The sequence below is a fragment of the Mesocricetus auratus genome, unplaced genomic scaffold (genome assembly GCF_017639785.1).
Source record: "Mesocricetus auratus isolate SY011 unplaced genomic scaffold, BCM_Maur_2.0 Super-Scaffold_100028, whole genome shotgun sequence".
Classification (NCBI taxonomy): Eukaryota; Metazoa; Chordata; class Mammalia; order Rodentia; family Cricetidae; genus Mesocricetus; species Mesocricetus auratus.
In genome coordinates this window covers 16511901-16538002 of record NW_024429209.1, presented here as the reverse complement: position 1 = coordinate 16538002, position 26102 = coordinate 16511901, and the positions used below count along the sequence as shown (strand labels likewise).

At 46.0% G+C, this 26102-nt stretch overlaps 1 protein-coding gene across 5 annotated transcripts in view; it reads left to right on the top strand.

Annotated features, from left to right (window-relative positions):
• The first annotated feature begins 6087 nt into the window (after positions 1–6087).
• Znf217 (zinc finger protein 217) overlaps positions 6088–26102 on the top strand; it is a 34186-nt gene continuing 14171 nt past the window's right edge. The window contains exon 1 of one of the 5 annotated variants that reach the window (XM_040732836.1): positions 6088–6153. The gene's annotated coding sequence lies outside the window, so the exon portion shown is untranslated. Of the gene's footprint in view, positions 6154–14985; positions 15050–16177; positions 16255–18188; positions 18328–18380; positions 18515–26102 lie in introns of those variants that run through there. The other 4 variants (XM_040732835.1, XM_040732834.1, XM_040732832.1 and 1 more) reach the window with 4 other exon arrangements.

Here is a 26102-nt window from a genome sequence, read left to right as displayed (position 1 = left end):
CACACAGGTGCAAAGTACCCCTTTAAAAGACAGACCCCCACCCACTTAAACTCTCTTCTCTTTCCCACTGTTCCCCTAGGGGAGACATCTTCTCTTCTGTCCTCTCTGTCTCTGTGTCTCTCTACCCACCCCCCCACCCCCCACTTTCCCTTCTCATTAAGCTCTGTCTGCCTGTCGTGTTTGTCCCCTGCCTTGGTCAACCTTGCCTGCCATGGAATCTGACAAGGTTCCCCTCAAGCTTTATCATAACAAATTGAACTGAGGACCTCTGGAAGAGCAGTCAGTACTCTTAACCTCTGAGCCATCTCTCCAGCCCCCATTGCCTCTCTCTTTTAAGTGTGGAGATTACAGGTAGGAGTCATTCTGTCTTATTTACAGTTAAATACAAATCTATCAAGAGGAAAACTTGGTAGGTCAAGGCAAGCGGTGCTTTGTGAGTTCGAGGCCAGCCTGGTGTACAGAGCGAGTTGTGGGACACCAAAAACTATTACACAGAGAAACCCTGTCTCAAAAAACCAAAGAGAGAGAGGGAGAGGGAGCGAGGGAGCGAGGGAGGGGGGAGAGAGACAGAGAGACAGAGAGGCACACAGTTTGAGGAAGACCAGGTTTAAGGAAAACAGGAAGTAAGTGTGAAGCTGTGTACCTGTGGGGCAGGGGACTCATAAGGTCCAGACCACCCTGTCTCTAAATAAACAGACAAACAAACACAGGAGGACCATAGAAGGCAGCACATTGGGGGGAATTGGGCTCCCCAAATGTACAAAATGATTTTTTCAAAATGGTTTATTAATGAAAAACCCTGTCAAATCTGTTGTCTCCTTAGGGTCATTCTCCACTGCAAGCTCTGACCTGGCTGAGTGTGGTGGCACACTTTGATCCCAGCACTCTGGGATTAAAGAAACCCTGTCTTGAAAAACAAACACAAAAGCAAACAAACAAAACTCCCCACAAAAACCATGGCCAGGAGGTGTGGTTCCTCCAGACATTAGCACTGTTGAGGTTGACTGTAATTCCATTTTAGGGGGCTGAAGCAGGAGAATTGCCATGAGTTTCACCAGCTGGGACGACACAGTGAGACTCTGGTTTTGTTTTTTACAAACAAAAAACAAGAGAGGAGGAAACACCACAGCAAAGTCCTCTGAACTCTATCCTAAGAAACTGTGGCTGTGTTCAAATCTAGTATTTACAAGGAAAAAAATAGATATTCTGTGAGAATACGATATTTTCTTTAAGCTGCAATAGTTTTGCCACCTACTTTCCCAATCTGATCAAATATGCCACCTTGGATGGCCATGTAATCTCACTTGGAAATCTTCCTCAAGGCTTTGTCTTGAGGTGAGAAGACAGATCATACATAACCTTGGTTCCAGTAACTGCTAGTAAAAAGGAAGTTTCTGACCACCAGGGCTACAATCATTTGCCTATGAATAGCTGAGGAAGCTGCTTTGTTGTTGTTTGATGTTATTATTGTCATTCTTATTATTATTGACAGTGTCTCACCGTGTATCCCTGGCTGGACTGGAACTCAATATGGACTACACTCACTTCAAACTCACAGAAATCCCTATGCCTCTGCCTCTGCAGTACTGGGATTGAAGGTGTGCAACACCACACCCTGCCAAGACAGCTATATTTTCAAATTGCTCAAGTGCTTATTCCTTACTGCGTCTCCAGATACACTGGCTATGTATGTCTGAAGTCTTGAAGATCAGACATCTTCATCCGGTAAGCTTTGGGAAAGAGAATGGTGTGTAACAGAATAGAGCAGCGTCTTCTATGGTCCAGGCTTTTTACCATTGTCCTGTTCGTGGACCTGTGGGGTGCTGAGCATGCTGCGTGTTGGGCGAAATGGGAACTGTGCTGTCGGAAGTGGAGTGCTTCTGATACTGCTAATTAAGGAATGTGGAACCCTTCCTTTCTGAGTCAGCACCGAGGTATGTAGAACTCTGCCCAGCTCTCTGCTTACTGCATGGAAGTTTAGAAATAAAACCAGAGTGTCTTGCCTTTTAACATTTAAGAAGCAGGAAGGAGGCGCAGTGTGTGTGTGTGTGTGTGTGTGTGTGTGTGGGCGCGTTGGTTTAAACAGTCCCTCATCTTTGGAAGGGTTCGAGAGGCAGCTTGCTCTTTGTCATCTGATCATGTTTACGGCATGGATTCCGATGGCACATTGCTGTCCCACAAGAACACCGTACACACCAGTAACAAGCACCAGTTTTCAGTCACTGGAGTTTTACAACAAGGAAAACATTTCACAAGGTTGTTAGATTTTAGTTTTAAATTTCTCTTTTGGGCAAAGACATCTTATGTTTCAAAGGTTGTTATTGGCAGGTTTATGGGAAATAGAGAAAAACAGGAAGTAGAGAAAAGGTCATTCATATCCCATTATTGAGAAAAATGACTATTTAGAATATTTTGAACAAATTTGAAGTGCATGTAAATAGAATAGCAAAAATAGTAGGATGGTCCTCTCCTAACCCAACACCCGGTTCTATCATTTCAGTGTGTTAACCACGACTGTTTCAATTCTCTCCTTTTATAATTTGGGAAAATATATATTTTTATTTATCATGTCAGTTTTCCATATGTTTCTGTATATGTCTTTGCATACATATAAACTTATTAGAGAATTTTGCATATGCTATATATTTTACAGAGAGTTTGTGGGTATCACATAATATTTAACCCATACTAAAATTTTCTCTAATAAGAAAATGTCCTCAATTCTTTTTTGTTCATCACATTATTTATTCGTGTGCATGTTACACACTGTAGGACACAAGTGGAGGTCAGAGGACAACTTTTGGAAGTGAGTTTTTCCCCTTTCCCTTGTAGGTCCTGGGAATTGAACACAGGTCATGAGACTTGGCACCCAATTCCTTTACCAGCTGAGCCACCTACCCAGCCTGATTTTCTTTTTTCTTTTTTAGGGGAGGAGGTGATTTGAGATGGAATTTCTTTATGTGACTCTGGCTGTCCTGTATTTCACTCTGTATACCAGGCTGGCCTTTAACCCACAGAGGTTCACATGCCTCTGCCTCTTTACTGCAGTGATTAAGGTGTACACCACCTATGCTGGAATGATTTACATTTCTTGTTTCTTTATTTTCGTTTTCTCTCTGAGATAGTCTTATAAACCCTAAGTTGAGCCTCTTACTTCAGTCACCCAAAACCTGTGACTGAAAGGTTGAACCACTTACATGGTGGACTTAAACATTTTCATGTGTTACAACATTCTTCTTCTTCTTCTTCTTTTTTCTTAGAAAAAGACTTGTAGGTTTTTTTTGTTTGGTTTTGTTTTGAGACTCAGAGATCCTGCCTCTGCCTCCCAAGTTCTGGGATTAAACATGTGTGCCACTATGCCTAGCTTAATTAGTAGTTTTTATATATGAATTTTTGTTTTATGGAGACTTTGTTCCCCTGTGTAGCTTTGGCTGTCCTGGAACTTGCTTTGTAGACCAGGTTGGACTCGGAACTCACTGAGATCCCCCTGCTTCTGGAGTGCTAGGATTAAAGGCGTGTGCCACCACCGCCCGGCGTTGGTTTGTAAAACTTAAATAGTGAGATTGCATCTTGGATTTTCTATTTGCTATCAAAACTATTTCCCAGTGGGCTATTAATATTTAAAATACAGTTTAAATACATTTATTTATTAATTATTTTTAGTAAAGGATTCTGGTAGGTCAAATTGTTCTGGTACTTACTGTGTAGCCAAGGATGACCTGAAACTCCAGGTACCCCTCCTGTTGTCTGGAAGCACTGGGATCACATAAAGCTCTGATTTCATCTTGAAAATTTTATTTCATTTTTATTTATGGGTACGTGTGTGTTTGTGTGTCTGTGCACAGGTGAGACCAGAAGAGCGAGGGATCCCATGTTAGAATTAACATGTGTTTGGTGGGTTTTGGGATCTGAACTCTGGACCTCTGTGAGAGTTGCAAGCTTCCTAATGGCTGAGCCCTTTGGGAGGGGCTGAGTGTAAATTCTGATTTAAAAATGACTGTTTCTGTTAATGTGGAGTAACTCCTTTGACTTGGGGGAAGAGTGTGCATTTTGTCTCTCCAGCCATTGTTGCTGGGCAGACCTTCTCTCCTAAGAACTCTTCCTCCTTGGGGTCTGGGTCCTCAGTCCCAGCTCGGGTACTGCTGAATCCGGATGAATGAACGTCAGTAAGGCCCTGGCCTGTCTCCCCACTCTCGTACACACGGACTGTACCAATTTACACTTCCACTTCCAAAGGCTGAGAGAGGCCCTAGGAAGATGCTTCAAGGCGGAGCTTTCTTCAGAGCTCCTAATAAATCACTGGCCGCGGGAGGCTGCCTGGTGTCAGTCACGTGACCGGGCTCTTCTGAAAGTAAATACACATTTTCTTTAGGTATAAAAACACGGGCTTTGATCACTGCTAAACAACCACAAAGTGACTTTGGAGTAGAGGGGAAACCGGAGGACCGGTTGAAAACGTGGTAATGAAGTGCTTTCCACCCGGGCCTGGGAGGGTGGGGTGGGGGGGAATGACCTTGTGGTCCACAGGCGACTCTGCAGTGCCCTCTCCATTTACTTTATCATTTCCTTGTACTCTATTTATTTATTTATTTATTTTGCAGTGAATATTGTATTTGTCTCCATATGGCCGAGCTCATGATGCAACTCCAACACTTCTGGAAGGGGGGTTTCCTCTCCAGCCCCACAGTGCTGGGTCCCAGGTGGGGGTTGAAGCCAGAGCCACACAGGCAAATTCTACTTTGCTTTCTTGGGGACACGCTGTTTTCATTCGTGGGCTCCCAGCCACAGCGTTTATTCTGCTCCTACCATTACTGTCTGCTTTAAGGGATGTGTCCCCGGGCTTACAAGTTCTTGCAGGAAATTCAGCTTCTATTGGTTTGGAGGGTTTATGACCGCGCCCCTCCCCCACCCCTTGAGGAGGAGAAAGGAGACTCGTTCCTGGTTCCTGCCGGGGGCGTTTGTGTGAGGGAATGGGAAAAGCAAGGATCACGTACCTGGGCTGTGATTTTAAATATAAATATATATATATATATATATTAAATTCTTTGGCATTTCCCTACGTATGTATCATTCCTACTACTCAAAGGCCCAGCATCTGAATTTTAAATTCCCTCTCAGACGGGCGATGTTGGAGCACACTTTTAAACGCAGCACCCCGGAGGGAGAGGCAGGTGGGTCTGAGTTCGAGGCCAGCCTGGTCTAATAGTTCCGGAAAGTTGGTCCAAGTATCAGGTGTTTTGACCCTTCCAGGATGAAGTCTCTTAAAATACTTTTCGAGCCGGGGCGGGCTGTGGTGGCGCGCGCCTTTAATCCCAGCACTCCGGAAGCAGAGGCAGGGGATTACTGCCAGTTCTGTACAGTGAGTCCCAGACCAACAATATAGGACTGTCTCAAAATAAAAAAAAAAAAAGCGAAATTAATTTAAAAATAAAAGATCTGGGGCAGAGGCAGGACGGTCTCTGTGAGTTCGAGGCCAGCCTGGTCTACAGAGTGAGTTCCAGGACAGCCAGGGCTGCACAGAGAAATCCCATCTCAAAACAACAACAATTTTTAAACTATTTATTAATTTTATTTTATTTGCATTAGTATAGAAGGTGTTAGATCTCCTGAAACCAGAGCTACAGACAGTTGTGAGCTGCCATATGGGTGCTGGGAATTGAACCCAGGTCCCCTATAAGACCAGACCTGTGCTCTTAACCTCTGAGCCATCTCTCCAGCCCCCAGTAACTTTTTTCAAGAAGGCACCCTGGCTCGGTTTTTTTTTTTTTTTTGTCTTTATCCCGCCCCCCTCGGTGGCTTTTCTGCCTTAGCCTGACAACCACCAAAGGTCTCCACCGGTGCCAACCAGGGATCCGCGTGGCAACTAGTGCAGCGAAGGCAGAGTTCCGGAAGTTCAGGAGGACTGTTACGGGCTCACTTCCGGGCGAGCCTGGTACTAGTAGGTGCTTGCTGCACGGCCCCGATCTCGCCTTGGGGGGTGGGCCCAAGCCGTGTTCTCGCGCGCCTATTGGCCGCGTTGTTTCTGGCCCCGCCCTCGCGCTGGTGATTAAATTGGGCTGACTTGGCCCGGTGGCGCCCAGAAAGGATCGCAAGTGGCCGAGTGCTGAGCAGGTAGTTGGAGCTTGCCCACGGAAGACCGAACCCCACGTTAAGGTATGTGGCTCAGGAGCCAGTGTCTACAGTAAGCAAACCCAATGAACAAGAACGCGTCTCGGGGGCGTCTGCCCCGTGTGGTGTTTCGGTGGGAGTCCAGGGCCCCGGTCATTGGGGACGCGTTGAACCCGATGCCTCCCAGCTCTGCGTACACTTTCTATTTTAAGACGGTTGGCGTTGAACTCATTCTGTAGCCCAGACAGGCCTTGAACTTGTAATCTCCATGTTTCCATCCCATGTAGCTGGAATTGCAGGCCCAGAAGGGGTTCCATACTCACTTTGCCTCAAATTGAAGACATATCTAGGGAGTAATTGATAATTGTGAGGGCCCAAGTCCGTCATACATGTTGTTGGTGTTTTGATTGAATCTGAAATGCCGTTTGGTTTCACTTCAGCCAGATAACCTTGAATAAGAGAAGTTACTAAGTCAGAAAGTTTAGTCATCTTGGATTGTCTGTTTTCTGTATCAGGTTATTATTTTTGTTTTTTTCAAGACAGGGTTTCTCTGTGTAACATTATTATTTTTTAAAGACAGAATTTCATAGAGTTCATTTGCTATATAGCCAACGGTGACCATGAACAGCTTTAGCTGTCCTGGAACTGGTTCTGTAGACCAGGCTGGCCTCAAACTCACAGAGATCCACCTGCCTCCACCTCCTGAGTGTTGGAATTACAGGTGTGTGCCTGGCTGTAAGAGCATTTACTTCATCAGTTATTCAGAACTTATTCTGTAGCCCAAGCAAGTGTGAAACTGTCTGTCCACCTGTCTCAGTCTTTTAGGCATCTGGGATTTTAAGTGTACCCAAGTCATTGAGTTTATACTGGCTCAGAGCATGGCCCCAGGATATATTCTTGTTTGTTTGTTTTTTTTTTTGGTTTGCTTTGGTTTTTGGAGACAGGGTTTCTCTGGCTTTGGAGGCTGTTCTGGAACTCTCAGTATACCAGACTGGCCCCAAACTCACAGAGATCTACCTGCATCTGCCTCCCAAGTGCTGGGATTAAAGGCGTGAGCCACCACCTGCCAGCTATGTTTTCTTGGTTTTCCTTTTGGTTTCTTTCTTTCTTTTTCTTTTTCCAATACAGGGTTTCTCCGTGGAACAGCTCTGGCAATGGCCTCCAGCTCACAGAGATCCACCTGCCAATGCCCCCCAGTGCTGCGATTAAAGGTGTGGGCCGCCACACCCAGCCCTTCTTGTTTCTTCTGTTACTAGTTATCATTGTAGTTGCAGTAAAAGTGACCTGAAAACGGGACACACCTCCTCATCTGCGTGGCTGCAGCCCTGATGGTCTGTGTTACTGTCTGAGGAGACGGGTCACTTAATAACTGAGCCAGTTGCTAAGTGTGCCCACAAAATAGCCAGGAAGTTCCAGGCAGCTGATACAAACTGCCCTAGGTCAGTTTTTCAACTGGTTTCCATGCCAGGCTAGACTTCCTGTTCCTTGAGCTTTTGGCCCCTGAGCCTGGAACGATCTAACTCCCTCTGTCACCTTCAAACGTTCGTAGAAAGAAAAAACAAACCTGTAGGCATCCCATGGATCCCTCATTGTCCTCTGTAGACCCCACTTCAGACGCTGGCTTTGGAACTTTTGTGCTGTAGAGTGCTTGCCCTGGCTGTGTGAACTAAGCTAACCCCCTGAATAGAAGGCAGGTCCTTGAAGGGGAGATCCATTTACTCCACATTGTGGAAGAAAGGAAGCGTCTCAACATTTGAATCTTCTGTTTAATTGCATAAACATGCCCCTGGGATTTCCCATCCACTTTTTACTTAATATAAATATTTAAGGCCAGGTGTGGTGGCACACACCTTTAATCCTAGCACCAGAGAGGCAGAGGCAGGTGGATCTCTTTGAGTTCCAGCCAGGGCTACATAGTGAGTCTTAAAAAAATGTTGTTGCAGGAGGTTGTACTCTAAGCACCTACTATGCACCACACACTATTCTAGGTGCTGGAGACATGGCAAGAAATCAAAAAGAACACAGTGCCTATCCTCACACATGCTAGACTTTGACTTTCTTCAGGACAGGGTTTGTGTGTATTGCCCTGGCTGTCCTGGAACTTACTGTGTAGACCAGGCTGGCCTCCCTCCCTCACAGAGATCACCCTGCCTCTGCAGTGCTGGCATCAAAGGTGTTTGACAGCATTGTGTCCCAGTCAGGTTGGACATTTGATCTAAGTAGTGTTAGATCCTAACTAGTATTGAGGGAAGAACGGGGGCCCTGAAGGGCACAGGCTGGGACAGGGTTATGCCAGACATCCCGAAAAGCTTCACTTTTCCTAGGGGCTGGAATTAAACTTGGGATTTTATACAAATCCTCTAACCACTGAGCTGCCCAACCCCTGCACATAGCTTTGTTGCATGTATGGGGTACTTGGTGTGTCGGGGAAACTGGAAAGTCAGGGAAGGCCAGGCAGCAAAGAGAAGGAATAAATACAGTGCTCGTCAAATGTTTATAAAATTATATTTCTAGGGTTGGGATATACTTCAGCAGCAGAGCGCTTGCCTAGTAAAGCACAAGGCCCTGGATGCAATGCAAAAAAAATATTTTTAGGTCTTTTCCCCTAGATATATATGTGTGTATGTATGTGTGTGAGAGTATATTTAGAAACATGTACACATGTATATACATACATATATACATACATGTACACACACACATTTGGAGATGGGGTGTCACTGTGGCCCAGGCTGCTTTGAATTGGGGATTTTTGCAAAACCATAATTTTGTTTTTGATTAACCTATGACAATTGTGTTTATATATGGGGTACAATGTCATGTTATTTAAAGGTGTATGCAGAAAAATGAGAAATTGAAGCTGTTAATGAATACATTATCTTCTATATTTTGGTGTGTGTGTGTTGAAAACATTCCTTTCTTTCTTTTTTTGTTGTTTTGAAACATGGCTTCTCTGTGTAGTCCTAGCTGCCCTGAAACTCACTCTGTAGTGTGAGTTCTGAACACAGATATCCGACTGCCTCTGCCTCCCAAGTGCTGGGATTAAAGGCTTTGCTACCACATTTAGGCAGAAAAAATTTTCTTAAAATGTTTATTTTTTTATTTTATTTTATTTTTTGGTTTTTTTCGAGACAGGGTTTCTCTGTGGCTTTGGAGGCTGTCCTGGAACTCACTTTGTAGACCAGGCTGGCCTCAAACTCACAGAGATCCTCCTGTCTCTGCCTCCCAAGTGCTGGGATTAAAGGCGTGCACCACCAACGCCCGGCTATTTTTTTTAGATACTTATTTTTTTGAGACAGGGTCTTGCTATGTAGCTCAGCGTGGCCTAGAGCTCACAAGACAGTTGAGGTTGGCCGGGGACACTTGGTGATCCTCCTGCCTCAGCACTGCCTCTCAAGTACTGGGGATCACATATCAGTACTAGTAGGCTTGGCTTGCAGTTAGAATATATAATATTTCTTAATACACACACATTCCATAATCACTATATTAGTGTTAAAGACAACATCCAGCCACATGAGAACTCTGATTCTTCTATTGCTAATATAAACTACTGTTTATATTCTGAAATTGGGCTTTTCAAAGTTTCAAGATTTTCCCTGTTACAATGATTGTATTTGCCCCTCTTATACATGAGCTATGACCTCCGGGGTAGATTACTTATTTGTGTTTAAATTAGGTGAACATCTACTTCTGTTAAAATAGAAGCCTCAGGAAGGTAGGACTCCTGTAATTACTACTTAGCTCAGTTGCTTGGGAGAAAGGACTGGACTGTAAATATTTACTAAGTGAATCATGCTGCCAGGTTGGCTGGGGCCACAATATGGTTTTGCATCCTGGTGTCCAGAGAGTGAACTGAGTCATGTTCTGGCAAAATAGGAGATTTTCATACAGGGCAGAAGTGGGGTTGGGAGGATGATGGGGTCAGGACCGTGAGCACGAGGTGACTCAGATTGGAGGAATCAAGGATGATGGGAAAGGAAGGAGGGACCCCGAGAGATGTGGCCTAGGAGGACATGCAAGTACCTTTGAGGGGCACAGTTACATTGGGATTTTTATTGTCCTTTTTTTTGGAGACAGGGTCTCCTGTAGACCAGGTTGCTCTTGAAGTTGTTGTGTGGCTGAGGTTGACCTGAAATTCAGGACTCCTACCCCCAACTCTCAGGGCTGGAATTATAGGCATGGGCTACCAGACCCAGCTTTAGTGTTTGTCTTTCTGTATAGCTCAGGCTGGTTTCCAGTTTGTAATCCTTCTGCCTCAGCTTCCTGAGCACTGAGATTATAGACCTGCATGGGCAACCCTGACTCTGGGAGACTGGTTTATTTATTTGAGATGGGGTCTTAAGGAGTCAGGCTGTCTTGAAGTGCTGGGATAACAGGCACGTGACACCACGTGTCTGGGACATTATTTATTTATGGGGAAAATTACATTTCTTTAGAGTGTGTGCGTGCCTAATACCAGCACTCCTGAGGAGATGGCACACGGAGGTCAGAGAAAGACAGCCTTCCGGAGTCAGCTGCCTTCTTCCACCTTGTGGGTCCTGGGGAATCCAACTCAGGTTGTCCAGTCTGGTTTGGCAGCAAGTGTTCTAGTGTTTTCATCTGCTGAGCCATCTCCCAGGCTCTTTTTTATTTTATTTTTTGAGACAGCTTTCTTGGAACTTACTCTGTAGACCAGGCTGCTCTTAGACTTGTGCTGATGTTCCTGGCTCTGCCTCCCAAGTTGACAGCGTGATTACAGGGATGCCCTTCCTGACTGAGTATCTATATTTTAGAAACATTTACTGCCTTCTGCCCAGTGGGGAGAGCTCTGGTTGGGACACTGATTTGTTTTTTGTTTTTGTTTTTGTTTTTTTTTTTTTGTGTGTTTTTTGAGACAGGGTTTCTCTGTGAAACAGTCCTGGCTGTCCTATAATTCACTCTGTAGACCAGGCTGGCCTCCAACTCTCAGAGATCCACCTGTCTCAGCAGGGTTCTTAGTCACTAATCCACATCTATGGTGTTCAAAGGATCTGGCTCTAACCGGCTACCTGGTCTGGAAGCCTTTGTTGTAGACTTTGCTTTTAGTCTAAGAAACTCAGGATTTGAGGCAGGGCAGTGGTGGCTTGAATATTGAACCAATTGGAGATGAAACTATTGGAGGTGGTTTTTTTGAGCTGCTGGTATGGGGGAGATGACTTAAGCCGGGGTCATGTGGAGACCAGTAGAGCAGGTTGAGGGGTATCAGGGTGTGGGGCCACAGACTGAGAGGGTCGACACATTAACAGCTCTGTGGAGTGCTGTTGATGGCAGAATGAGAAAAGAAAATTAACCTTTGATATCCTACTGCAATCCCCCAGGCTTTGCCATTATTTTGTTAACTCAATATATTTAATGTATATTCATTTTTCCTTTTTTGTTTGTTTGTTTTTGGTTTTTGGAGACAGGGTTTCTCTGTGTAGCCCTGACTGTCCTGGAATTCTCTCTGTAGACCAGGCTGGCCTTGAACTCACAGATCACCTGCCTCTGCCTCCCCAGTGCAGGGATCCAAGGTCTGAGCCACCATTGCCCAGCCACATCTTTTGTTCTTTTTTTTTTTTTTCCAATTTTTTGGGTAGTAGAGTTTGATTTTAAGTGATGGTCCTTCTGACTCAAACACCAGGATTACAGGTGAGAGAGAGCAGCCACATCCTGTGTGTTTCTGGGGACCAGACTGAGGGCTTTGTGTATAGTAGTCAACCACTTTCCCAGCTTGGTTACAGCCCCAGTCTGTGTGTGTGTGTGTGTGTGTGTGTGTGTGTGTGTGTGTGTGTGTGTGTGTTGTCTGTCTGTCTGTCTGTCTGTCTGTCTGTCTGTCTGTCTGTCTGTCTGTCTGTCTCTAATGAGGCAGTGTCTCTTGTTGGGTGGCATAGGCTGGTGGGGAACTCCTCATTCTCCCTGCTTACCCGTTCCCAGTTCTGTGCTTACAGAGCTAGGCTGCCACACCTGGCTGTAATGACCGTAGCTGGATTTCCTTCCGGGAAGCGACTCCTTACTTCTCTCCAATTCCCTTCTGTCTGTCTTAGAAGATAAGCCCAGGAAAGACAAGGACTCATTGTTTCATTCCACTCTGCCTTCTTTGCTCACAGCGGGCTCAGGGGTACCCAGAAGGTACTCAATGAGTCTCATTAAAGCTTCAGAGTCCCATAGAGAGATGTGTTATTTCTGCAGGCAATCTGGATAGTTGCATTACCATTATATTTCTTGTCATGTTCACCTTCCATCTTTATTTTCCATTTTGCAGTACTGGGGATGTACTCTAGGGCCTCTTGCATGCCAGGGAAGTGCTCCACCACTGAGCTACGTCTCCAGCCCTGCTTTGTTTTGAGACAGGGTGTCCTTCTGCCTCTGCCTCCTTAGTGTTGAGGATCTTGGGCATCCAGCATCATGATTAGTTTATTTTGTTAATATTTTTTTTGAAACAGAATCTCATGGAGCTCAGGCTAGTCTAGAACTTAATATGTAACCTAGGTCAACCTTAAATGCTGATCGATCCTCCTGTCTCTCTTGAGTGCTGAGTTACATCCTTGTACTCTCAGATCTTTAGTTGACTAATTGAGAGTCTCACTATAAGCCAGGGTGATCACAGACTTAGAGATTCACCTGTCACTGTTTCCTTAAAGGCCTTCACTTCCTCATTTTAGTTTTTGCTATTTTGAGGCAGGGTTCCAATTTACCAGGCAGTTCCTGAACTTATGAGCAGCTGTAGTTACTACCCTGAGCTACCAGGCCAGGTTCACCACTCCCTTTTCTTGGTAAGGACAGGGATTAAATAGTAGTCTAGGATTATATAACTCTTTTTAAAAATGATTAATTTTGCTCGCATTGGTGTTTGCCTGTGTTTATGTCTGTGAGGGTGTTAGATTTTGGAGTTAGAGACAGTTGTGAGCTGCCATGTGGGTGCTAGGAATTGAACCCAGGTCCCCTGGAAGGGTAGTCAGTGCTTTTAACCACTGAGTCATCTCTCCAGCCCAGATTATGTAGCTCTTAAGTGGTGTAGCCTGAGGATTTGAGCCACAGTGAAGGGAGAGGATATTTCTGTCCAGGCCACCATGTCAGACTCCTCAGGAGAGAAGGACTGGTTAGGCGTTCTTGCTTTTGTGCAGTGGGAAGTGGCGGTAGCAGAGACAGGACTGGTGGTGGAAACTAAGAAGACTGCTGGTTCATACGTGTAGGATTTGAAGTCAGGCCCCTGCAAAGACTTGGAGACTTGAGTTAGGTCAGACTTAAAGGCTAGGCGGGCTGGCTAGGGAAGCTGTGCTCTTGCCTAGGGCAATGGGAAACCAATGAGCAGGGCGGTGACAGGCTCTGCTCTCCTCTGTAAAGGATGTCCTTTGTTATGGGTGGAGAAAGCATGAAGGCCAAACTGTATAGATTGAGAAACTGTACGTGATCACCGTGTGTGTCTGGAGGAGGGAACTGAGTGCCCCCCAGCAGGCTGGAATTAGACACAGATAAATTGACAGAAGTGACATTTGAGGTGCTTGGGAATTGAACCTGGGGCCTTGTGCATGTTCAGTGAGTGCTCTACAAACTCAACCTTGTTCCCAGCTCCAAAGTTGAAAATATAGGAGAAAATATAGGATTTGCTGATAAATGTATGTGTGTATAAAATCTAATGGAGCTATTTGTAGGGAGGAAAAGCTTATTATAATGCAAGGAGGCAGCAGACAGAGCAGTTAACTAGAATATTCCTGTAGCTTTAAAATATTTAATATGTAATTACAATAACAAATCAGTATTGGTATTTTTTTATAGTTATTGTCAGTTTTACTACATAATTCTTATTTTCCAAGTAGTTTTCAAGCTGTCTTCCAAAATGTTGTATCCTAAATCATAGTATTAGCAGGCCTAACATTGTTATTTTACTGGTGCAATATTGTCAGGAAGTATTGTGTTGCTAAATATGTGTATATTGATATAATATTAACAATATGACAGTAATAATAATCATCATCATCATCATCATCTTTGAGACAGAGTCCCTCTACATATCTCTGGCTGCCCTGGAACTCACTATGTAGATCAGGCTGGCCTCAGAAGCACAGAGATCTGCTGCCTCTGTGTATGCTTCCAGAGTGCTGGGATTAAAGGGCATGCATCGCTGTGCCCTGCTGTTATTATTATTTTTTGAGACAAGGACTTATGATATAGTGCAGGCTGGGTTCAACCTCACTGTTTGCCTGAGAATGCCTTTGCACTCTTGATCCTTCTGCCTCCATTTCCTCAGTGCTGGGGTTTCAGCCATGGCTACCATGCTTTGTTTATGTAGTGCTGGAGATAGATACAGGCTTCCTGCATGCAGGCAAGCACTCCACCACCTGAACTAGATTCCCAGTCCTGCTTTTTTTTTTTTTTTTTCCTGAGACAGGATCTCATGTATTCAGACTAGCCTTGAACGCCTTTCTGCCTGCTTCTAAAGTTTGAGTATGTGAATAGAAAATGGTTCTCTTGATTTCCAAGGGAGCCATGACTGGATTTCAAGGAATTTTACTTTTCTCTGTTTCTCTTCCCTTGTCCCATTGGGAAAAACCTGTTGAATGGAAGACGTTTTGAGAGAGGCTTCTCTGAGAACGTTATATGTACAAATCTGTAAGGCAGTTTCCATGAATATTTTGAGAGAAGGCAAACTTGAGAAACAGCAATATTAGAGGAAGAAATAGTTGTGCCTGTAAAGGGGTTAAGAAAGTTGCCAAAGGGACAGATGTACTTAGAATCAAATGGTATTCTTAACCCAATCGAGGTTGATTTAGTCAATCAAGTCATTATATGTCAACCTCTATTTAAATTGAGCTTTACTCTTAGCCCCTCCCTTTTGGTCTGCTTGTAAAAACCAGCGATCACCTCTCCTGTATTGTTCCGGGCCAGGTGGAGTGGCAGGCTCCTAGGATTTCTAGTCCAGCACTGGTTTCCCTCCTGAAAGGTAACTTCTGCCATCTACTTTTCTCTTAACCTTTTGAGTATTTTCAAAACTGATGACTTCCTTGGGTTTGAAATTTAGGAAGGGAAAAGTGGAGTGCCCTCCCTCGGCTTTGTTTGTTATCTCTCCTTAATTTAGTGCTTTCAGTCCTGGGAAGAGGGCTGCCCCTGCCTCCCTCTCAAACGTCCTTTGTAGTTGTAAATGCAGGTTCGCCTAACTTTCTGTTTCCTGCTGGCTGCAGTTTTTCTGGTTCCCCTGCCCTGCACACTGAGTTCTTTCGAGCTTGTGTGCCGTTTCTGCTGCAGCTCCAGGGATTTCGTTTCCAAGTTGTTTCTCTGTAATCTGTTCCACAGTGAAATAAATACTTAGGAACGATTATATTCCATCTGCACTTCTAATTAGGACTTTGTCTCAAAAAGATGATTCCTGTAGATAGTATATGCAGCAAACCAGGCTTGCTCCTGTTTTTGTAAGATTTTCGAATACAGGCAGGATCTGGATAGAAAATCAGATGTTAGTTCAAGGAAGAAGAGGCCTGCTAGCACTAAGATGAAATCAGAGATAATGGTGTGATTTTTTTTTTTATAAGCGCACACTGGGAAATGTGTGTGTGTGGGCTGTTTGGGAACAGTGAAAAGGACGAGACTTAATTGAGGTTTGTCGGGTTCAGGAGGACATGGGATGGAGCCTGGGTTTGGGTACACGTGCAGATCCTAGTAGCAGGGTCCTCCAGCACCTGATTCCTTTAGAGGTAGCGCAGCCTGGGAAGTGAGTGATGGCGAAGCTGGGTTCCGCGTGGGCGGGGCCAAGGCCGTGGAGACCAACGTTCGATTTTTCAGTTTCCACTTCGCCCAGGAGTGGGGAGTTCTTAGCTGCTTATTACGAAACCAAACGTCCCTGGTATTCTCCTGTGACTTTCCGACTTTTAATTGTGTCTTAACAAACCACGCTTCCCAAATGCACGAGCCTCTGCTTTCTAAGGCAGGAATTCCTATCCCCCACGTCCCTTGGAAAACACGGTGTGTGTTTGCAAGCGCAGCCGTCACTGGCAGAATTTTGCAACGATTTCCCTGTTTTGTTGGCACATCTCCAGGAGGGGAAGGTTCTTTGTAATTCTTTGCTCAGACAGACATTAGGATCACACACACATCTCTTAGCAGATAGACCAGGGAAGGCAGTTCTCTTTCAATTTTAAAAGCTACAACATAGTAAGTTTTTATTATTATTATTATTATCCCTTTTATTTGTGGTGGGGGGGAGGAAGGGGGGAGAAACAGTAACAGACCGTCTCATGCCAAAATGGCTTAGAGTGGTGGCTTTGTGAGGGCACCGAGGAAAAACACCCCCCCCCCTTTCTTCTTTACTCTGAAAATAACTCCGTAGCTACGAGGTCTGAGAGCCCGATCTCATTGTTCCTAGCCACACGATTATTTGTCAAAATATTTGATTGTTTCCCTATAGCTGCTGAGAAGTTTGGACTTTCCTTTATGCTCCATCTCTACACTGGGATTTTTAACTATCAGCACTATTGTGTTTACAGTATTGAAGGCTTCAGAGTGCAAAGGTTATCCATTAACATGTAGACTGAGGCTACACATAGGGTTAGCCTCAACCTCCATCCGCTTCACTTGGCCATGGTTTTCTTTGTTTTGTATTAAAGCTGCCCCCTACCCCCTCCCCCCTATCGTTTTTTGGGACAAAGTTAAATGAAGTCTCCTGCTTATGAATGTTTGCAGAGCTGTTTCGTGTAGAGCGTGAATATTTAGAAGGCTTTAACCAATACTTTAAAGAAAGATTAATCTGTGGCGAGAAAAGGAACCCTAGTACTAAAAATGATCGATATCTTAACGTAGTTGAATGAGAATCAGGGTTGGCTTAAGGATCTATTCCAGCGCTGCTAATTAATTGTGAGTAAGTAATTGATTCACTTCCTTTGAAAAAAAGACTAACGAGACCATATGTGGGTTGGTAGTTATGTAAAACGACAGCAAAAACATACTACAAGGCAGATTCTTGCCCTGTGATAAGCTGGCTTCTTGAATTCTTCCTATTTATTAGGGACTGCGTTGCTTTACCAGTTCCGGTCGGCTTTTTTTTTCAGGCTCCCTCCCCCCCCTTTTGATTTAGGAAATGGGTATGAATGCTTTATTGATGTTTTTCTACTTTTTGACACACGAAGGGCCAGCTTGAAAAAGAAACCAGTTGGCTTTTCTGTATGCAGCAATGGATCTATTTTATATTTGAATTCATTTGCATTTTGGAGTAGAAGAATTATTGGATCTGATTGTGGCCGCCATAGTTCCTCCCTGGGGCTTGCTTAAAAATAGGGGGCATCTGTCCTAGGCCTTTGGAGTCATCACCTTTTCCTGTCTTTCATCTTTTCTATGAGTTAGGAACCCAACCGTGGGGGAAACGTTGTTAGTGAGTGGGGTGGTGGGGGCAGTGTTCGTTTTTGTTTTGACCCCACTTTTAAACCTAGTTTCACCCAAGTGAATTTCTATGCAAACTCAATAATTTGTGGTACCAAGTGCAAACTCAGACACGAAATTATAATAGAAAGGCAAGCCCAGGTCTTAAGGAAAAAAGATAATTACTAAAAAGACAAATACTGATTTGGGGAAATTTTAATCCTCCTCACATTGAATCTTTGGAAAGTATTTTCCTTTTCCCTTCTTGTGAACACCGCTATCCTGTGAGCTCTGGCAAGTTTTTTTTTTTTTTTTTGTTCCTGATTCTGGGCGACCCGGGAGTTGGGCAACCGGCTCCTCCCTTCCCCTCCCCTCCGGGCGCACCTTGCAAGGGAGGGGGAGGCAGCGAAGGAGCGATGGCTGTGCGCCTGCGCGCTGTGCTCGCAGCCCCCCCCTCCAGAATACCTGTCACTGGAACCGCCCGGGCGCGAGCGCGCCACGTTAGGCCGGATGGCGGGAGGTGGAGCGCGGCGCGCGTGCGCGGGAGCCCATGGGGCGGGAGCGGGGTGCGCGCGCCGCTCTGCGGGGCTCGCGCCTCGGGGGGCCCGTGGGGGGCGTGGCCGGCACCGGTGGGCGGGCCAGGGATGCGCTTGCGCACACGCGCGGGCGCCGAGGGGGCGTGACAGGCGCGGCTGGGGGCGGGGCGTCGGGCGGCGCGGCCAGGGGGGAGGGCGCAACAGCTGCTGCGAGCACTTTCTGCCCCAACAGTCCCCCCGCCGGACGCCGGCCGCCCGCGCAGGGACCCCGCGCCTGCACTGTCCCCGCGCGGACGAGTAGGGGGCGCCCGCGCCGCTCCCTCGTCCCGCGCCGGAGGTGAGCCCGGCCCCCCGGAGCCGCTGTGTGGGTGGGGGTCCCGGCACCCGCGGCCGTGGGAGGCGGGCATGGAGCGGCCCCGTCCGGGGCCCCGCGCCGTCGGGGCCCCGCGGCGGACGCACAAAGGCCGCGCTGCCCTTGCCGCTGGTTCAGCCCGCGGCCGGGCGGTGCAGCCGGACGGCCGCAGGTAAAGGGGCTCCGGGGCCGCGTCCCCACGGCCGGGGCAGCGCGTGGGGCTGGGAGGGACGGCCGAGACAATAGCCCGCCGGCGCGGCGTGACCGTCGGGGGTCCGCGCCCCCTCCGGACCTGCGTCCCGCAAGTGAGGGAAGGTGTTCGGTTTCACGCCCAAACTTAGAACGCCCCGCAAACTCCCGTGGGAAGTTCGTGCGGGGCGGCGAGAGGCCGAACCGCACGCTGGAGGGTGCGGCCCCGAGCACCTCAGTTTAGCCCTGACGCGAGCGGGCGGGCGCACGGTGAAGGGCGCCCCCGCCACGGACCCTCGGAGCACGGGAAGCGCATTCTTGGGCGGGGAGAGTGGGGGTGGGGACAGCAGGCGGGGATTTTTCCCCAAAGGTTTTCTTCCTGTAGTGAGCCGAAGCCCTGGGGTCCCCCTATCTGGGACCCCCCCCACCGTGGGGGCCGGTCCGCATTCGGGCGGTAGAAACTTTATAACTTTTTATTGTTTGGTTCCGGGGGCGGAAAAGGGTGGTCGTTCCCAGATCGAAGGTTTGTGTCCTTGAGCCTTAGTTTCTCTTTCTGAGAAACAGGCATTCCTGAGCACGCCTTGAGAAAGGGGAGCCAGCCTGGGGTCCCTGATTGTGGGCACCATGTGTGCCTTAGGATCGATCCTGTGGCCAGGTTCCTGATTTTGGGGATGGTTTGGAGCCTTTAAGCTGGGTGTTTTAAGAGGCCTAGGTCTGATTTAGTTCAGGTTGATTCAATTATGTCTTCATCGCTTTTGAGTTGGTTGAATAACTTGACATGAGATTAAGGCCAACAAAAGAGGCAGGGTAGCCACAGCTGCTGGCCAGGCCTAAAGACTAGGTAGGGGCCTCAGGGGGCCTTTCACCTCTTTGTAAGTGAAGGACGTCCAGAGCCTTCTTCTTGACTACTTTTCCCCAAGTGGGTCGACTGCCCTGATTGGTACCAAATCAGATATCAGACGTCCAATTTTTCCTTCGAGAAGGCTGAGTAAGAGGTTCCCCCCCAAGTTATTTTCTGTAGTGACAAGTGCAGAGAACTAATGTAATTGCTGACTGAAAATGTGACTGTCAGACCACTAGTTTGTGCTTACTTAATGTATCGAGAACTTTTAAGGTGTGTCCTTGATGGGAAATGACTTTTCTTCCCGAGAAGTCCTATTTATTTTAGATACTGTTTTGCAGACTTCTGGAGTACACTGGAGCATTTTTCCTTTTTGGTTATTTTGATTTTCATTTTGAATCCTGATCATTCTTTTATTGGGAATCACCCAGAAGCCCCCCCCCCCCATCCTGCCACTTTCCCAGTTGTGTAAGTATAAAATCCAGGAGGCCTCTGAAGACTTACCTCCTATGCATGTAGGAACTAGAGGGAAAGACTAACTGGGAAAAGAACATACTTCTTCAGGTGTCCAGCTGCTCCTACCCCTCCAGCACCATCTCCCACTTTCACAGTGTAAGAATTCGTGAGATTGAAGTTTAGTAATTGTTTTGGCTTTGTATTATTCCCTTTCACTTCTTACTTTAAAAAAGGAACTAAGATACCACTTAGAAAAATTTTCCCCTTTATGCTGAAGAATCTATTTTAATAATAGCACTCTTTCTTTTCCCCAGGTGGTAGGGGAGGAAGAGGGGGAGAAAGTTCTGACTCTGGCTTCTGAGTGTGGGGGGGGGGGTTGCACTCGGGTTTTTTTTTTTAATTCCATTTATGGCAGAGAAAGTTGGGGGTGGCTAGGAACCCCTAATCCTTTTCCAGTGGGCTTGTTTTAGAGGAAATCTGAAAATAAGACTTAATCAAGTCTCTTAAAAACTGATGAAATAATTAAGGCATACAATGGCCCTAGATGACTCAGTCTGTATCCTCCTGGTGGATAAGTGCTAATCACCTTTCTCCCTCCACATCACTTTAGTAGGAAACATGTTTCACCACAGCAGGGCTGCCATCCTCAGCGTAGGAGCCCACTTAATTCTGAGCTGCCTGATTAGAGCCTTGGGGTTCCAAAAGATGAGCTCCTTCTTCACTTTATTAAATGACGTTTCCCAGTTGTTCTAAACTTGATATTGGGTGATAAGAACTTTGGAGTAGTTTTAATGACCTGCCTTAAAACAGGGCTTTGTAGAAGATCTGCTCCCCCATTGCGGTGGAAACTGATGACTGGGGCCTTAAAAATACCGTTTGGGAAGCAGCATTTCCAGTCGCTCAGAAAACAATTTGAGATTGTCCCATCTAATGTGCTGCGGGGCCTCCATTGTGGGTTTTTGAGGTCACTGGCTATAATTTGTTTTAGATGGCTGGTTCCTGATTTCCTATTTCAGTTTAATCCCGTGGCAGTGTGTGTAATTAATAATTTGGGAAGTTGAAGCTGAGTTATCAAGAAGTGGGTTTCCCAGCTTCAGAATTAGAAGGAACAGCACAGGGCAGTTTGGGTAAACTGTTGGGCATTTTAGTGTCAGAATGTGCCGTCTCAAACGATCACAACTGAGCCTATGGAATAGTTTTTAATTCACCAGGGTTATTAAAAAATAGAAACCTGGAAGATGTGTGTAGGACAGCTACCAAAATTTAATTAAAGAATTCCAGTCCTATTAAATGTTCTGAACCAGGAAGAGCTTAGTTACCAGCATGTAAATTAGAGCTGTGACAATGGAGAGCCTCAGTTCACACACCTCAGCTCCAGGGTTTTCAGGGGGAATGGTGTTAACTATTTAAATGCACGAGGAAGAAAGTGTATCAATACACACAGACTTGGAGGATGTCTTCACCGAGTTGTGTTGGGGGAGTCTGGAATATCACTTAATGGCCTCGTTGTGGGGGCACGTAGAAAAGTTGTAAAAAGCTGGCCTTTCAGTTAGGTGATCTGGATTAAGGTTCTCGGTTAGCCAGACGGATTTGCAATGGTATGTGGGCCAGAGGGTTTTGAATTCAGACCACGAGGGCAGATAGAGATCTTGCCTTCAAGGAAGTGTGTATGAGTGGGGGTGGGGTGGGGGCACATACCACCATTCTCTCCTAAAAGTCTTCATCTCCTGAGTGAGTTCAGTTCTTGGACATGTCTAGCATCCAAATGGACAGGGGGAGCCCCTGTTAGCCAGCTGCCACCACAGATTACACTTTTATGTTGCACTACATTGCATGTGGACGCTTGTTGGCTGTACTGTTCTAAAGAGCCATTGCTTCCTGCCCAGGCTAGCAACATCAGAGTTACTGGAAATTTGGGGCCAGTTTGGTAATTTTATGATAAAGTTGGGAAATACAATACTAACCCTGAAAAGACAGCTGAGCTGAGGTGAGCAGGGGGATGAGTTGCCCCTGGCTTTTATTCAGCTTTACCAGTGTTGTTGTTGTTGTTGTTTTTAACACTACCCCCAAGGCTGGTTTTTTAATGGGTGATGTATCTTTCATGTTTAAGACAGTGCTGAATGGCCAGATGGCTTTTTACTTTACTTTTCTGATGGCTCAGAGCAGGATAATGTAAAATCTTTAGTTAGATCAAAAGAAGCTGTTTGTTTGGCACTCTTAGTAAGTGAATGTTTCAAAGGGACAAAATTCAGTTTTGGTGGCAGTTTTAGTAGCTGCTGACTTAAACTCTAACCTTTAAATCTCTCCAACAGCGATTGGTCTTATTCATTGAAAGATTTTATTTAATTTGAGATGTGGACAGGTAACTATGAAAGAGCTGGCCACAAGTTTAGTATTTATTCAACTTTATATAGGAAGGGGACATTCCTGGATTTTAAGGGCATTGCCTTAGCTTGTGTTTTACCTTGTTAGTTAAATTGAGTCTAATTTAGACCCTGCCCATTTAACCTGAAAAAAAAAACCCAGCATAGTGTGTAATTCCTGGTGCCACATAATAGGCATACTATTTGTTGATGTTGTATTGTGTTGTGTGTACACGAATGTGCCGTGTGCAGACACTGAGTCATTGTAGAATGTGGAGCTGATGAGCTCAGGTAAATGTGGGTTTGCTGCTGTAGTTTCCTGAAACCCTTTGCTCTGTGCAGTTGGTCCTGTCAGATCTCAGAGCAGATGGAAGGTTGCCCTCCTTAGGCAGGGTGTCCATCTTGCCTAATTGAAAATTAGTAAAGCAGTCCTTTCTCCCATAGAATGCTCTGCGGGCTTGCACAGTGTTTGAAATGCTTTACAGATCTCAGTATCGTGGTATTGACCATACTGAAAGCAAAACTGACTCCCTCTGCACACCTGAACTGTGTTGGGGTGAATCAGGCAGCATCTGAAGGGCCAGGATGGAACTCCTGCTGTCAGCCCTCGGATCTCCTGCTGTTGGGAGTGGGGTGTTCTCAGTGACTTTCAGGAAATGCGATTGTTTTGTAGAGGAACTTCTCACCTTGCCTTGCTGCAGGGTTTTGCCTGTGATGGATTGGATTATGATGCTGAATTTAGACTGAGACTTTACACTTTAAATCTTTGTTTCTCTGAACTTCTAAGTGTTTTTTCTTTTTTTTTCTCCCTCACCTGCTAGGAAAGTTAGCTTGATCACTGAAAGATCAAAAGTTACAGGTTTAGGGGCTGTGGGGATGGCTCAGATGGGTAAGGCCCCTTGCCACCAAGCCTGATAACCAGCATTTTGATTGTTATGACAGACATGTTGGAACTGTCTGGCTGAAATTGTCTGCCCTTTGATTCCCACATATGTGGTGTGGCATGCATCCACATACATACATACATGCACAAATGCAGTTTTTAAAAAAAGTGGTAGATTTTGTTTGTTGCTATAGACTGATGTAGAAGTTAGTCCTGCTACACGGTTAAGGAAAAAAAGCAGTGGGCTGGAGCGATGGGTCAGCAACTGGTCAAGAGCCCCTTTTGTTCTTGCTCACGACTTGGGTTCGGTTCCCAGCATCCACGTGGTGCTCACAGCGATTCATAACTTCAGTTCCAGGGGGTCTTAAGCCTTTTCTAAACTATGGGCACTGCGTGTAGATGTTTCACACACACACACACACACACACACACACACACACACACTCACACACACACACTCACACACACACACACACACACTCAATAAGTAAACCTTAAACACCCCCCTCCCACAAACTAAACTAGTGGATGCTTGGCCTGCATGTACTTGTGAGCACTGTGTGTGCCTTCAGAGGCCAGAAGGGGGTGTTGTATTCCGTGTAACTGCAGTTGTGTGCTGTCCGTGGGTGCAGGGGATTGAACCTGGGTTCTCTGGAAGAGTAACCAGCCAGTTCCTTTAACCACTGAGCCATGTCTCCTGCCCTCATTTTGTAATTTTAAAGATAAAAATAAGTTGACCAGAGTGCAGTACTGTGAGTTGAATGTCTTTGATTGTCTAGTAGGACGCTGTAAGGATGTGTGGAGGATGTGACAGATTGATCCTCATGGGAAGCACACAGATTGATACCTGAAGGCTGGGAGCACTTGTGTGTGTAGTGGTGTTTCCAAGTCCAGGTATAGCGGCTGTCACGAGTGGCAGTTCCCCTGACAGTTTCTTTTCACCATCGTGTAATTGGTAATTTAACAGGTACTGGGGCGGAGGGGTTCATGTTGATGTAGTCACACATCATTGTCTAGTTAGTGACTTATAGAATATCCGACACACTTGAGCAGTAAAGCCATATGGTTCTTACTGAAAACTGAGTAATCTTAATATGTATTAAGCCTAAGTATTCTCAGTGTGAGGGCATTTTGGGTGAGGCGCCTGGGGTGTGGGACTGAAGGTGAGTGCTGCCTTTACAGGAGTGAAGATTTAAAAATGTTTCTAAGTAGACTTTTTTTTATTTTTGCAAAGTACTTTTTAACAAGGTTGGTGTGGTTAGAATACTTGCTTTCCTGGCAACCAAACAAACTTAAATTGCAGTGATATCCCTTCCCTTCAGTTCTCTGTCAGGAAATAATCTTTAATATGTTGGGATTCCTGTTCCCTTCTGCACACCAGGAGGAAAGCCTGGAGCTTCTGGAAAAGCTGAGTTTGCTTGAACTTTCTTCAGGCACAGGGACTGTTTATTAGGTAGCAATTACAGTAAAAGAGCTGTTTTGATAGGTTCTGATACTAAACCTGTTGGAGTTCCTTAAAGATTGTAGTTGAACAAATGGATTTTAACACCTTAAGTACACTGTTGCTTTAAAGTTGAACAGACTTATGGCTTCTCAGTGAGGAAGAGTGAGCACCTGCTGTCAGATCTTGATGGCCATGGGAGGGAACAAGCTCAGATGGTGGTGCCATCTTCTTCAGGGCTGGGGTTGGGATCCCAGATCTATACATGGCATGGCAGGCCAGTGCTCTGCAACTGACCACACTGTGTCCTCAGCACAGGGCATGGCTGTTGTGCTGGTCAGCTTTATAAGTGCGGGGGAAAATAAACGTGACACGTGCCTTTAATTCCAGTGTTTGGGAGGCAGAGGCAGTTTCTGAGTTGGAGGCTAAGCCTAGTCTACACAGTGAATTCCAGGACAGCCAGGGCTATGTAGAGAGGCCCGGTCTCAAACGACAAAACCCACCCAAAACAAATAACTTGCAGGGATGGAACGATGATTAATTTGTTAACAGCACTTGCTGCTCTTCCAGGGGACCTTGGTTCCATTCCCAGCACCCACCCCAGGTGGCTCACAACCACCTGTAACTCCAGCTCCAAGGGATCTGACACCCCACTGCTACCCTGCCTCTGCAGGCATCTGAACACATACTTGGAAATAAAAGTACACCTTAAATTCTGTTTTAGTCTTGATTGCAGAGAGTGGGCATGGGGTGGTGGCCTTTTGACTCTAAAGAAGAAAGCTGTGAACACTTGGGTTCATTTAGCATCAGATCAGGAATGTCAGGGACCATAGCCCAAGGAGTGGCTGTTGCTTTGGCCCCCGCTTCCTGATGAAGTCATAAGTGTCTTTTAGTTCAGTGCCAATTCTCAGAGAAATAGCAGTGAGCCAGCCGGCCAGCAACTCTGTCCTTAGGATCTTAGGATGCTTTTTTTATATTTTAAAACTTTAGGAAATAATCCTTAAAATGATGGTAGAGAAAGATAACTTATTTTTAAATTTGTTTTTCCTTGTAGGATGGTTTTATATTGAACTGAAGTCCCGAGAGTGTGTCCCAGGTGAACTGTGGGTGGTGGTGAGCAGGAGTTGTGGGACAGGCTTGCACCTGAGTCTTCAGATGCTGTAACTCAGGCTGCTTGGGGCTGCATCAGTTGCGAATAGTTGTGACTGTCAGAATCTGTTCTGGAAGCTTCTCAGGAGGAGGAAATGCTTCCAGCTTTGCTCTTCCTCGTGTCTCTACTGCTCAGCCTGAGGAGGCCCCATTTCTCTCTGGCCACCAGCCCACCTCTTGTTACTCTTTCTGGGCATGTCTCAGGTGGCCATCTTTATAGCATCCTTACCTGGAACTGCAGCCTCTTCCCCTCAGGCAGCCAAGGAGTTCACAAATGAAATAGGAACCATTTTTTTCTTCCCCCTAAAGTAGCAGGAGTACTTTACTCAAAATGTAAGGAGCGTGCAGATTTGAACAGAATACACCATCCAGGAAGCAGGCTGTGTGAGTGAGGGTACTCAGACAGACACTTGCTGGGACTGTAAGTTACCCTGCCCC